Source organism: Pleurodeles waltl, chromosome 2_1 (genome assembly GCF_031143425.1).
Source record: "Pleurodeles waltl isolate 20211129_DDA chromosome 2_1, aPleWal1.hap1.20221129, whole genome shotgun sequence".
NCBI classification, from domain to species: domain Eukaryota; kingdom Metazoa; phylum Chordata; class Amphibia; order Caudata; family Salamandridae; genus Pleurodeles; species Pleurodeles waltl.
In genome coordinates this window covers 820,082,158-820,095,629 of record NC_090438.1, presented here as the reverse complement: position 1 = coordinate 820,095,629, position 13,472 = coordinate 820,082,158, and positions in this window count along the sequence as shown.

The window sequence follows — 13,472 nt, the reverse complement described above, 5'->3', positions numbered from 1 at the left end:
GGGGTCATTCCCAAACTTTTTGCCTTTTCCTCCTTATTTTTCTGACCCTTTTCGATTGACGTTATGACTCTGGACACTTTACCACTGCTAATCAGTGCTAAAGTGAATGTGCTCTCCCTTGTGAACTTGGTATGATTGGCTTATACCTAATTGACGTATTTAGGGGCATATTTATACTCCGTTTGCGCCGAATTTGCGTCGTTTTTTTCGACGCAAATTCGACGCAAAACTAACTCCATATTTATACTTTGGCGTTAGACGCGTCTAGCGCCAAATTTCATGGAGTTAGCGTCATTTTTTTGCGTGAACACCTTCCTTGCGTTAATGATATGCAAGGTAGGCGTTCCCGTCTTAAAAAATGACTCCGATGCATATGCGTCGTATTTATACTCCCGGGCAAAAATGACGCCCGGGAGTGGGCGGGACTAAAAAACCAGCATTTGCGCCGGATTTTAGCGCCTGGGTCAGGGCAGGCGTTAAGGGACCTGTGGGCTCAGAATGAGCCCAGAGGTGCCCTCCCAAGCCCCCAGGGACACCCCCTGCCACCCTTGCCCACTCCAGGAGGACACCCAAGGATGGAGGGACCCATCCCAGGGAAGAAAAGGTAAGTTGTGGTAAGTATTTTTTTTAAAAAATTGTTTTGGCATAGGGGGGCCTGATTTGTGCCCCCCTACATGCCACTATGCCCAATGACCATGCCCAGGGGACAGAAGTCCCCTGGGCATGGCCATTGGGCAAGGGGGCATGACTCCTGTCTTTGCTAAGACAGGAGTCATGTTAATGGCGTCTGGGCGCCCAAAAAAAATGGCGCAAATCGGGTTAAGACGATTTTTTTGCCTCAGCCTGACTTGCCCCATTTTTGGATGCCCAAACGCCATTTTTCCCTACGCCGGCGCTGCCTGGTGTACGTGGTTTTTTTTCACGCACACCAGGCAGCGCCGGTCGGCTAACGCCATTCAATAAATACGGCGCCCGCATGGCGCTTCAGAATGGCGTTAGCCGGCGTTAACTTTTTTGACGCACAACTGCGTTGGCGCAGTTTTGCGTCAAAAAGTATAAATATGGGCCTTAATTTACCTGCAAGTCCCTTGTAAAGTGGTATCTCTATACCCAGGGCATGTAAATTAAATGCTACTAGTGGGCATGCAGCACTGCTTGCGCCACCCACTGAAGTAGCCTTCAAACCTGTCTCAGGCCTGCTAGCGCAGGGCCTGTGTGCGCAGTTTTCTGCCACAGGGACCTGGCATCTAAATTTACTTGCCCGGCCCAGAACTCCCATTCTACTACATATAGGTCACCCCTAAGGTAGGCCCTAGCTAGCCCTATGGGCAGGGTGCCATGTATGTAGAAAGCAGGACATATGCCTAGTAGCGTGGCCTGTCCTGGTAGTGACAAACAGCCTATTTGGTTTCTCACTGTTGTGAGTGCTGCCTTCTCATAGGATTGCATTGGAAATACCGTGCCTTATGTGTAGGGGGTATTGTCTGATTTATGAGGGGTAGTGTAGGCATGTTTGGTATGGTTGTAATGGTAGTGAGAAATGCTGCTTACTGGTGTAGGTGGATTTTTTATTATTACAGAAATGCCACTTCTAGAAAGTGAGCATTTCTCTGTGCTTGTGACTCTGGAGTTTTGCAGCTTGACTCAGATCCACGTCTGGGCAGAGTGACAGTTGGGCTTTGTGCATAATTTTCAGACAGCCTGTACACAGGGAGGGTGGAGGTGTCACAGAGGTGCATCTACATTCTGAATAGTCTTCCTGGGCTGATAGAAGGGAGCGGCGGGGCACACCTGGATTTGTAAAGGCTGTGCCCTGACCTCACACAATAGGGTCGCTTGCCCCCCACTGATGTTTCAGAAGGGGACACTCCCAGAACCAGTTGTAACTGGTTGAAACCTCGTCTCCATCTCTTTGTGAAGCAATGTAAAACTTAGTGTAAGTACAGGGGAATTTTCCCCACAATTTAATGACATCTTGGAACTGGACACAGAATGCTGGAAGGACTCACCAGGAACCGCCATGGACTTCTGCTGCTGTGCTGACTTGTGACCTGCGGGTCACTGGGAGAGACTGCCATCTGCCTGCATTCACCTTGTGCTGGCCTGCTTCTGGGCCCTGCCGTCCTGTGATCCAGCTGCTTTGTCGCCCACGGGCAGGGTGATGTGGCCCCTGACACCTGCAACTACCTAAAGCTCGACGAGGGCTTCCTTTCATCATAGTGCCTGGAGAGCGCTTTGATAAACTTGTCCTAAAGTGCTTGGAAAGCGCTCCTTTGCCAATTCATTTTGTGCTTAAAAGCGTTTCTTCGTGGTGGCCTGTGCGCTTGGTAAAGCGCATTCTTGAATCAAGAATCACCGTCGCGACGTGGGCATTGCACTTGCAAGCACGTGTTTTGCTGTCCCAAGGTTTCACTGCGCTACCCAGGCTGGACTGAATTCAGAGCATGTCGAACATGTACCATACCCTGTGCCCCTAGGTCACCATTGAAAGTAACCGGAGGAGCGAACGCGCTCCTACCGTGCCCCCGGAGCAAAGAGCACTCTGAGGAGCGCCCGGGGGCACAAGCAGGCACCTACTTCGGGCCTTTTGGAAACTGGAGACGTCGGGCGGAGAAAGAAGCCTCATCAGAGGCTCCCCATCCCACCGGAGCCCCTTTTGTTTTGTGAACGGGCAGAGTGGGAAGGAAGCCTCATCAGAGGCTCTCCCTGCCCCAACGAAGCTCCGAGTGATCTGCCGAGACCGAGGGCGAGGTGGAAGTGTCACCGGAAGCCCCCCACATCGCAGGTCTCCCTTGGGGGCCCCCACAAGAGTCGGGTGAGGCCCCACATCTGTGGCCCCACTTGTTGTTTCTTGGCTTTGCCCCCCCCCCGCCAGTGGGCCAGGTACAGCCTGGGGGGGCCCAGAGATCGTGGGCCCCAGGAGGGGCCCGTTATAAAAACCAGAGGGGGTGCTTGCCTCTCCCCTCCTCCCCAGATCAACATGTGGCTCCCGTTTTATGCATAGGAGTGCCGGGGGCCACCCATATCGATCCTCTTGGCACTAGGAGTGCCCTTTCATCATAATACAGGTACTTTTTGGACCTATTTGTTCCTATGATCCTAGTATTGACATTCGGGGGTGGTATGTTAACCTGCTTTTTTTATGATGTACTATATATATGAGTGGATGTTCCTTTTATTGGCATAACATGCTAATATATCTTCCTGACTTACCATATGTTCTCTATCTATTTATCTTTGAGTTTGCGAAGTGTAACTTTGAGGCTTTAAGCTCCTATTCCCTGAAAAACTGTGGAAAATATTTATCAAAATTGTATCAATAAAGTTAAATGGTGGACTAGAAGATAGAACATAAAACATTAAGTTCGGTCTTCAACATACTTCTTTCAAGATAGGTAGGACGCGCTGCAGGACACCGATTCATGTTCTTTAAAGCGAGCCGAGAAACTGCCATTTAAATAGAAGGTGGTCGTACATGGCATTTACGTCGCCACTATAACGGTTCCCTCTCTGGTTTGCCTAAAACTCAGAGTATATGCTTAAGTAACACCAATAGAAGTATAGTATTTCTTTGCACTATTTTAACAGTTCACATGTCTTGATGTTTGGAGATTACTAAAAGTGTATTGGTTTTTTGGTCAGCGCCTTTTGCACAGATTGTCATCGTATATGGCACGTGTCAAAGATTGTAACCGTGCGCTCTCTGGTCCGCCCGGGATTCGTACACGCTGAATCTGTTCGTTATGTGAGGCACAGTTCGAATCTTTCCTATATTTGCGAAACTGATTGCCAGCATGGTGGCGTTTCAATATCAATAATCGACTAACTGTTTTTTCGATTATCTCATTGATTTGCAAACATGAGAGGTCCGCACATAAATTGCAAGATCATTTCCGGTCTGCCTGAAATTCAAAGGATGGAAGGGTCAGGTGGGGGGGGGGGGGGGTGGTGGGGAGAAAAAGGGGGAAGGTGAAGAAAGGAGGGGGAGGGGAAGAGTGGGGGAAAAAAGGGGCTACAATTGTTTTTCTTTCGTGGGACATAATTTGAATCATTCTTATATTTACAGATGTAAGCCTTAGTTTGATATTATCTTCTCTGGTCCACATGACAAATACGGTGGCCTAAAAGTTCTTTGTCCTTTAATGAAATAATTCTTTATTATTTGGGTTTGTAGGGTAATAAAGTTATTATTCCAGACATATTGTGTTTTCCATTTTTACTGGCCAACCAGTATATTTTCTTCTCTCTATTGTATTAGAATGGCCTTGTAATTCTGAGAAAAAGATTTTTTTATATGATGGTGGCAAATGCATGTATCAAATTCATATGTAAGTTTTCAAAAAAGTTCTCATGTTTCTTTATCCTCTATGTATGTTTCAGGAACTAGGTTGGCCCCTGTCTATTCGAAACGTAGATATAAGGGATTTATCCTGACAAGTGGGCAGCTTGATAAATTGATTAAATTGTTGAAGCTTGCCTCCAGTCTTCTAGAGTATTAAGGCCATTGTTTATAGTTCCACATCTTTCCATCCAATATAGTTCACGTTTCATTAGGAGATTATTCTTGTCCCCTCCTCTCGGACCCAAGATAAATTGCTCAATGATTTGCCATCTCAACTCATCACTGTTGTGTTCAAACCTCTGAATATGTTCCACTAGGGGAGTCCCCACAGGTTTACATTTGATTCTGCTTCTATGCTGCAGGATCCTACATTTTGCTTTCTGTGTCGTTTTTCCTATGTACATCAGATCGGAGGGACACCAGATTACATAAATGATATATACTGTATTACAATATGTGAATGAACTCAACGAGAATGTGTCTCCACAACAAAAATTAGTTGTATTGAAACTGAATTTGCATGCCGTACAACGTCCACATTTATAGTGTCCCATTATGGCTGGAAGCCCCCATAGTTTATTGCTTTGTCTTTTTGGTGTTTGTGGTAATGATGCCCTAATCAGTGTGTCTCTTAGGTTCCTTCCTTTTTTGAAAGAAAAGAGGGGTGGATCTTGTGTGGTAAGATGTTCTTTGACTAGTTCACAATGACACATGATAATCTTTTTAATGTCATTACTAGCTGGGCTACATGTCGTGACACAAGCTACTCTGTCGTTACTTTCCTTAGTGGGTTTCGGTTCTAGAAGACATTCTCTATGGTTGTACCATGCTCTCTTTCTTGCTCTTTTTACCAGTCCTTTAGGCTATCCCCTCTCAATAAGTCTTAATATGAGATTATCTGATTCTTTAAAATAATCTGACTTTTTTGTGCAGTTCCTCCGAATAGGGAGAAACTGCTCAAACCGGAGATTGTCCCTCAGACTTCTCGAATGGTTGCTGTTGTAATGTAGTAGGGTGTTCCTTTCTGTTGGTTTTCGATAAAGAGAGACAAATAGTTTGACTTCATACACTCCCATTTTCAGGTCTAAAAAAGGAATGCTTTCTTTACTGTAATCCATCGTGAACTGTATATCAGCTGACCTTTCATTAACCCAGTCTTGGAATGCCTGTAAATCCGTAATGGAGCCACGCCAGATGAGAAAAACATCATCAATGTATCTAGACCGTTTCCTTTTATTTTTGTAAAATGATTTTTTTTATTGAAAATATTATGGGTCTCATAGTCTGCCAAAGAGGTTTGCTATATCTGGTACAAAGCTTGCTCCCATGGCTACACCTTTCACCTGATAGTATAAGCAATTCTCAAATTGAAAATATTTTTTGCCCATGGCTATTTCCATCAAGGAGATTAAAAACCAAGTCAGTGCTAGTATTGGTTGGGTGCGATAATCCAATACTTCTGTTGTTATTCTAAGAGCCTCTTGTGGAGGGATGCTTGTGTACAACGATTGCATGTCCATTGTGATTAATATATCTGTGTCATCTGAAAATTCCACATCTTCACACATAGTAATCTGATGCATGCTGTCCCTCACATATGCTCTTGTAAGTGGCACAAAGGGTTTCAGAAAAAAATCTAGATATTGACATAGAGGTTCTAAAAGAGAGCCACATCCCGACACAATAGGCCTTCCTGGTGGATTCTCCAACATTTTGTGTATTTTAGGGAAAGTATATAGTATTGGTATTCTGGGATCTTTTCTGTTTAGAAACTGATGTTCATTTTAACTCAAGAATCCCTGATTTATCTGGAGGCACACTGTGGTACTCAGCACCACTTGGGTGTAAAACAATAGTTGTGTGTGCCATATTGCACAATATATGTGTGAGGACCAACGTCCCCTTGGAGGAACAGGTGGAGCTCCGTAGGGAGGAAGATGAGGGCAATGATGCACGAAAGAGGACTACCTAAAACTGCTGCTGGGGCATGCAGAAGGGCAAATTTAATGCCATTTTGTTTATGAATATTGGTAACATTTATTCACTGTGCACAATTGCTCTAAATAAATCACTTTTTTACACAACTGCCTTTGAGTATTTCTGACAATAGGATGCAACAGCAAATCAGTCACACATCTGAAACTATGACTAGCCCACAACAGTTGGTAGACAAGGCCTCACACACTCTAAAAGTCTCATCACACAAACACAATGCTCTGATGAAGGACTGTGAAAGTGAAATGTATCCACTGCCAGCTGCAGAAAACTATCACATAGCTACACTCATATCACCCAGGAAGGGCTGGACAGTGAGAATGAGGAAGATGAGTAGCTATTTTATAATCTGCAAACAGTGGCAGACAAGTGACAACTGAAACCTACAGTTGACAAGGTAGCTGCAACATGTGAGAATCACTACAAAATGTCCACATTTAGTCCACAAATCAACACTGTAGCCATGGGAGCCCACACACAAGTTTTGTCAACATCAGGACAGTGTGCGCTCTACGGGCGACTAAAATGCAAAAACCCAGCCTTTATGCAAGAGCATAATTCATGCATTGTGTTTATATGCAGTATGTTAACCTTTTGCATTGCAGACGTTAACCTTGAAAAACACTATTAATTATGTTTGCAATAACTGTTCTTTTGCAAGGTATTGCTGCAGACTTACTGAGTGTGTTAGGGTGTGATCCCTTTCTAGGGCCTTCCAGAAGCTTTCTCTGCAGCATGACTGGGTGTGGTTGTGGGCTGGGCCAGACTCTAGATAAGGGAGCTAGCCCAGCTCCACGTGCTCACTATTCAGAGGTCCCAGTGCAGAGCAGCAGCAACTTCCTGAGCTCCTGTTCCGGAGGCCTACTTTGACCTTCCAGGCCTTGCCCTTCATTGTATTGGTGATCCTTGAACAGGGCGGTAAGACAGAGGTCGGGCTGGGCCTCCGACCCGTTTTCAAAGGCATTCGAGTTTTTGGGCCTAGCTTTCATGTTGAAAGATTTTCCTTGTGTGAGTGAATGTGCTCGTGTTTTCTGGCATTTACATGTTGGTATTCGAATCGGCAAGACTCGGGATTCATTCTTGGCATTTGACTTTTGAGATTCGGGTCGGCGACAGTGTGCACGACCATTTCTTGACATTTGCATATTGGCTTTCGAATGGGCAAGACGCGTGATTCATTCCTGGCATTAAACTCTTGTTATTCAGTGTGCGCTACCATTTCTTGGCATTTGCATGGTGGCATTCGAATCGGCAAGACACGCGATTCATTCCTTGCATCAAACTTTTGTTATTCAGTGTGTGCGACCATTTCTTGGCATTTGCATGATGGCATTTGAATCGGCAAGACGCGCGATTCATTCCCGCATTTAAACCTTGATGTTCAGATCGCTTACAGAGTGCGCAATCATTTCATGGCATTTGCATATACTTGTTGGAATCGGCAGTGTGCGCGATTCATTTCCTGCATTTAAACCTAGGTGTTCACATCGCTTACAGTGTGCGCGATCATTTCATGGCAATTAAAACTTTGATGTGTAGTGTTTCCTGAAGTGCACACAATTATCCAGGGCTTTTGAATTTTCTGCAAAGGTGTTAAATTCAAGATGTTACATTCTATGTGCATATTAAGTCCTTAGTATCATTCCTATTGTTTTTCAGGGAATGTTCAGATTACCTTTTGTCCTTATGTAAAGAGGCAATGTTTGTTCTAAAAACATAATTCTAGAAGGTTCTTATATTCCTAGACAATATGTGACATTTTATGAGAAGTTCATATGAAAAGTTGTATTAACCATTCTTGATTCCTTCCCAGGTACCCAGAAGTCTTGAGGTCTAGTTATAGTCCTTACTTAAGTTATCCATGGTTACAGTATGACAATGCTTAGAATCATAGTCTAGTGAAAATCAATGTGATAATGTCTTGATATTGTGTTGTTTAACCTTTTGCTTCCTACAGGTCTCCTTCCCAGCTGTTCCCATCCTAATCCCCTTTTCCCCCGCTTGGACTCTCTCAGGCTCTGTGATATTTCTAACAGAGTTTTGGAGCAGTCTAGTGGTGGACATGTTGGGAGCGTACGCAGGTCCCTGACAAGCTTACACATTGTATATGCTACTTTACATCACACTCCCACTGTCAGCAAGACCCCCAGTGTGGTAGCCCAGCAATACAAGTATGAGTGAGGCATGTTGGCACTGACACTTTTTATACTCCAGGTTGAAACACATGTCCCTATCCAAATATTTACAAATGAAGTATTACAGCACAGAAGGAATACCTGAAAACTAAATATCACAGTGTCATGTAAGTCCCTAGTAGATAATAGGGCATGGCTATTACCAACGGTCCACTAAGTCCCAGTAGATAATAGGATATGGCTGACACCAGTAGACCTCTAAGTCCCTAGTAGAAAACAGGGCAGGGAAGCATAGGCAATGTTTTGTGTTAATGCACTTTAGTGTGCACTGATGAGTATCCTGTAATCCTTGTCTGTCACCAGCCCTGCCACACACAGTGTGTGCCAAATGTAAGTCTGTGAAATAACACATGAAGAGGAATCCCACCATCAAAGTGTATGTGTAAGGTACATTTACACAACATATTACCTAATTGTACTCCCTTGTTGCCCCCTGCAGTGTGTGTATCATAACTTTGAACATGGGCAAATGCAAAGATGAATCACAGGGCCTGGTGTACGGGGAAACCACCTCTGCACACTTAGGTATAGGAGAGATGTTTCAACATAAGACATCATGTCATATACCATTATGAGTAAAGATAGTGCTCAGAAGGACTACATTGCCCCATTAATGAGTACATGGATTGGAGAAGTGACAACCCAGAACACACCACTTTAGTTTGCAGAAGATAAAGATACATGACGAACATATGCCAATCACATGCATGTCACATCAATAAAAAATACACCATTACAGTTGTCCATTCATCACATCCCAAAATATGTCTGCAGCGCTAAATTAACTACCCCCACAACAGCCTTGCATGACAGCCTGCACTCTGCACTTTAGAATGTTGCACATAATATATGACATGTGCACAAGTTTACATGTATATATACAAACCACATTTCATGCCAAGTACTTGCTTCCATGAGTGTGACATGGGCAATGGAATTTGATGACAACACAAAGTTAGTACATGAAACTAATATCTGTAGTTCACATGTACAAGAATATAACAAAATGTAGTCTTAGCATGTACATATCCTTGTAAGTCGTGTATCATCACCAATGTAAACTGTTTACACATGCATTGTACACATGTGTAGAGAGCAGTATATGCCATATGAACATTTTCAATCAACAACAAGCTTTATTCGATCAATGATCATCAAAGCAATACATAATCAATACCATAAATAAATATAAATATAAATATAAAATACAATTCCATCCCAGAAGCATGATATCACATGGTGACACCACCTAAAAAAATAAAATACAAGTCTATCCTAAAATCATAAAAAGGAGATCACCTCCTCTGGCCTTGTAAGTCAGGAGGGGCTTATTCCGCTAGTTTTTACTGGTGTAGATATTCCTTATGCGCCATGCTGTTAATAAATATTTACTGACAGAAATTATTAGCATTTTAGTGGAATCACTTTTTAAAATTCTCAGTGCTAGTGCACATTCCCTGAGTCCCATTTCTCGACATAAGTCACGGATCCACTTAGATCTTGGAACCATGTATGCAGGGCAAAAGAACATAAAGTGCACCACTGTTTCAGAGTTAGTACCACAAACAGGACAAGTATCATTAGTCACATTTGAATACCATCTACGCACTATGGTCTTCAAAGGTAAGGTCCCAAAACGAAATCTGGCATATAGGCTTTTACCTAAAATATCAGGTATAACGTCCAGATAAGGTTCGAACCTTGGGTACCATTTGATGTCAATAAATGAATTAGTTAGACGACCGCGTGATTTGTTAGTAATGACATCATTCCTCAAGTAAGACCAATAAACACACTTCAGTGCTTTGAGATGGGCTTTCTCGAGTTTGTGAGGGTTCTCCCAGTAGTCTCCTAACCCCAATGTCTTAAACCAGGTGGATACGTGCTTGACCCACGGAATAGAAGCTGAATTAATAGATGTTAGCAAATCTAAAAGCAAAGCTTTGTAAATGTCTAGTTCGGGGACGGTCCATAGCCTGACCCAGTACATCAAAGGTCTTAGATTTATCAGGTCGGCTATCCGTTTGATACCCAGGTCCAAGAACAAGGGGATCAGTGGGGTACTAGGGGGACAAGCACAGAGGGCCCTTGCGAAACTATTTTCCCCAAGGGTAAGTCTGTTGGAGTCGGAATATCCCCATACTTCTGCACCATACACGGCAGCTCCCTGTGCCTTTGCTGCATAGATCTTAATAGCCGGGGAGACTATTTTTGCGGTAGTGCTCCTATAGAAGCGCAAAATGGATGCTGCACTATGCTGGAGAAGGCCAATGCTTTTATTAATCTGTTCTTCCCAATGTAAATTGTCAGTTATTCTTACTCCTAGGTAATCTATGAGGCTGACCTTTTCCAGAGGATCACCATTAAGAGAGATGGTGCACTTCTTCCGTTTCCCAGAACGCAACACCATTAGCTTGGTTTTCTTGTGATTTAGCTCTAGTCCATAATCCTGGCAGAATGCACTGAATCTGTCGGTAAGGATTTGCAAACCCATAGGAGTCTTTGAGATTAGGAGCGAGTCGTCAGCGAAGAGAAGTATGGGGATTTTCTGGGTCCCTAAGGTGGGGGCATCGCTCTGGCAGGTCATCATGACTTGTACCACCTCATTGATGAAAAAGGAGAACAGGAGCGGTGCCAACACACATCCCTGGCGAACACCCCTATTTATAGCGATTTTGTCAGTCAGTTCGCCTAGGTTACCCCAGCGAACTTGCGCGTAAGTATCCTCATGCAAACGCTTTAATAAGGAGACTAAGTTACTAGGAACCCCTATTCTAGATAGCACTACCCACAGTTTCTCCCTTGGGACCAGGTCGAAGGCAGATTTCAAATCAACGAATGCAACATATAGTGGTTGATTAGCAAGAATAGTATGTTTCCAGTACAACACAGCTAGCCTGAAGACCTGGTCCACTGTCCTAATTCTGGGTCAGAAACCTGCCTGGAGGGGTGATAGTACCTTGTGTTCCTTGGCCCATTGCATTAATCTGCCGAAAAGATGTTTGGCAAAAATCTTTTGTAGATTGTCTATAAGACTGATCGGCCTATAGTTTGCTGGTAAATTGGCATTACCCTTTTTGTAGATAGGTATAATCTCAGCACCCTTCCAGGTTGAAGGGATCTGCCCCCCTTCAGAAATTTTATTGGAAAGTACATTGATATACCAGGCCCATATAGAGGGCTCTGATCTATAAAGATCCCCTGGAATCCCATCGGGTCCAGGAGCCTTCCCAATTTTTAGCGAGCGAATTGCCAATGATGTTTCTTCTATGGAGAACCGGATAGGGACCTCGATGTCTAGGCAGCCCCCTCCCAGTTGAACAGGTGGGGGTACAGTGTCTTGGAGGAGATCATGGTCTTTTTTCGTGCCATGGTTAGTGGGAACCTCTGGGATGTCGATTTTGCCATAGAGGGAAGAAAAATGATCCACCCAACTTTCTGGTTGGATGTGGTTCATAATAGTAATTCTACCCCCACTCTCTCTTTGGGCTAAAATTTCCCAGAATAAGCCATTGTTGTTGGATTTGGTTGCTTTTACCAGCTCCTGCCAAATTGAGTCCTCCCAGGTTTTTTTAGCTCGTGAAATGGGCTCCTTGTATATACGTCTGGTCAGCTGAATATCCCCTATGGACCCTTTCATAATAGCACTCTTTAACCTGGAGCATGATTCGTCGAACCAAGAATTATTAGACAGGGTCCCTCCTTGCGATCTTACCCTACTCTTTCTATAGAAGATATCTTGAAGTTTGCCAACCATATTTCCATGAATATGGAGAATAGGGATGTCTTGGGGGTCATGATCTTGGTAGGGTGCCAAATTGTCTAAGAAAGATGAATAAATTGCATGCAACAAGGAAGGATTGGACACCACCTTTGGCCATCTGACCTTCATGGATGAGTTCTTCACAATAGGAGTAGGAACCATAGTGACTAGGTTATTGGCAGATGGACAAAATATATCCCCAGAAATCGACAGTAGCAACGGATAGTGATCGCTCTCACTCCTAAGATCGACCTTCATGTCTCTAAGCTGTGGCCACAGTCTTACATCGACCAAAAAATAGTCTATTATACTTGTACAAGTGCCTCGTTTAAAAGTGGGGGCAATATCCAGGTCAGAGGGCATGCGGCCATTGCAGGCCCTGAGACCATGTTTCAAACAAAGTGTGGCATATTGAACTGCTACGCGGGTACGGGGACAGTAGCGATCAGAATTCAGTTGCGCAATCCCCATATTACATCCTCCTCCATGGTTTGGCCACTTATTAGTGTCGATGGTTCAAATGTACAGTTTACGTCCCCAGCTATAACCAAATGACATGAGGGTTGAATGGTGTCTAAAAACTCAAGGAGCTGAATTAGGGTCTGGGATTCTACTCCGCGTGAAACTGATCGAGCATAAACATTGATGAGAGTTATAATAAAGTTCTGGTGAAATATTATTTGCAACCCCATCAAATCGACACAATCAAATTGTAAGATCTTATAGTCACATTGTAGTCTTTTGTTCAAAAGAATTAGCAGCCCCCCTTTTGCGCGACCTGGTCCTTTTTCTGAAGGTTGGGCAGGGACATTAAAGGAAAGATACCCATCAATAGTAATCATGTCCTCGGCCCAGGTTTCCTGAAAGAGGCAAATATCTTGAGTTTTTATATATGAGCACCAATCCTTGTCGTCCAGTTTTCTCCCAATGCCGGCTAAGTTCCAAGACAGTAATGATAATCCACCAGTGACATCACACGTGGTGCTAATTAATTGTGGGGCATCCTGTGGTATTGGCTCGATAATAGGGCTCAGGGATGGCTCCTCGATTTTGTCCCCACTGGGAGCTTCTAGGCATGTAGGCAGTCATACAGGCTTGGGCAAGGTGGTATCAGCATACCCACATAGAGTAGTATTATTAGTTGTTTGCACATTGGTTTGGGCCTGGAAAGCGTTGA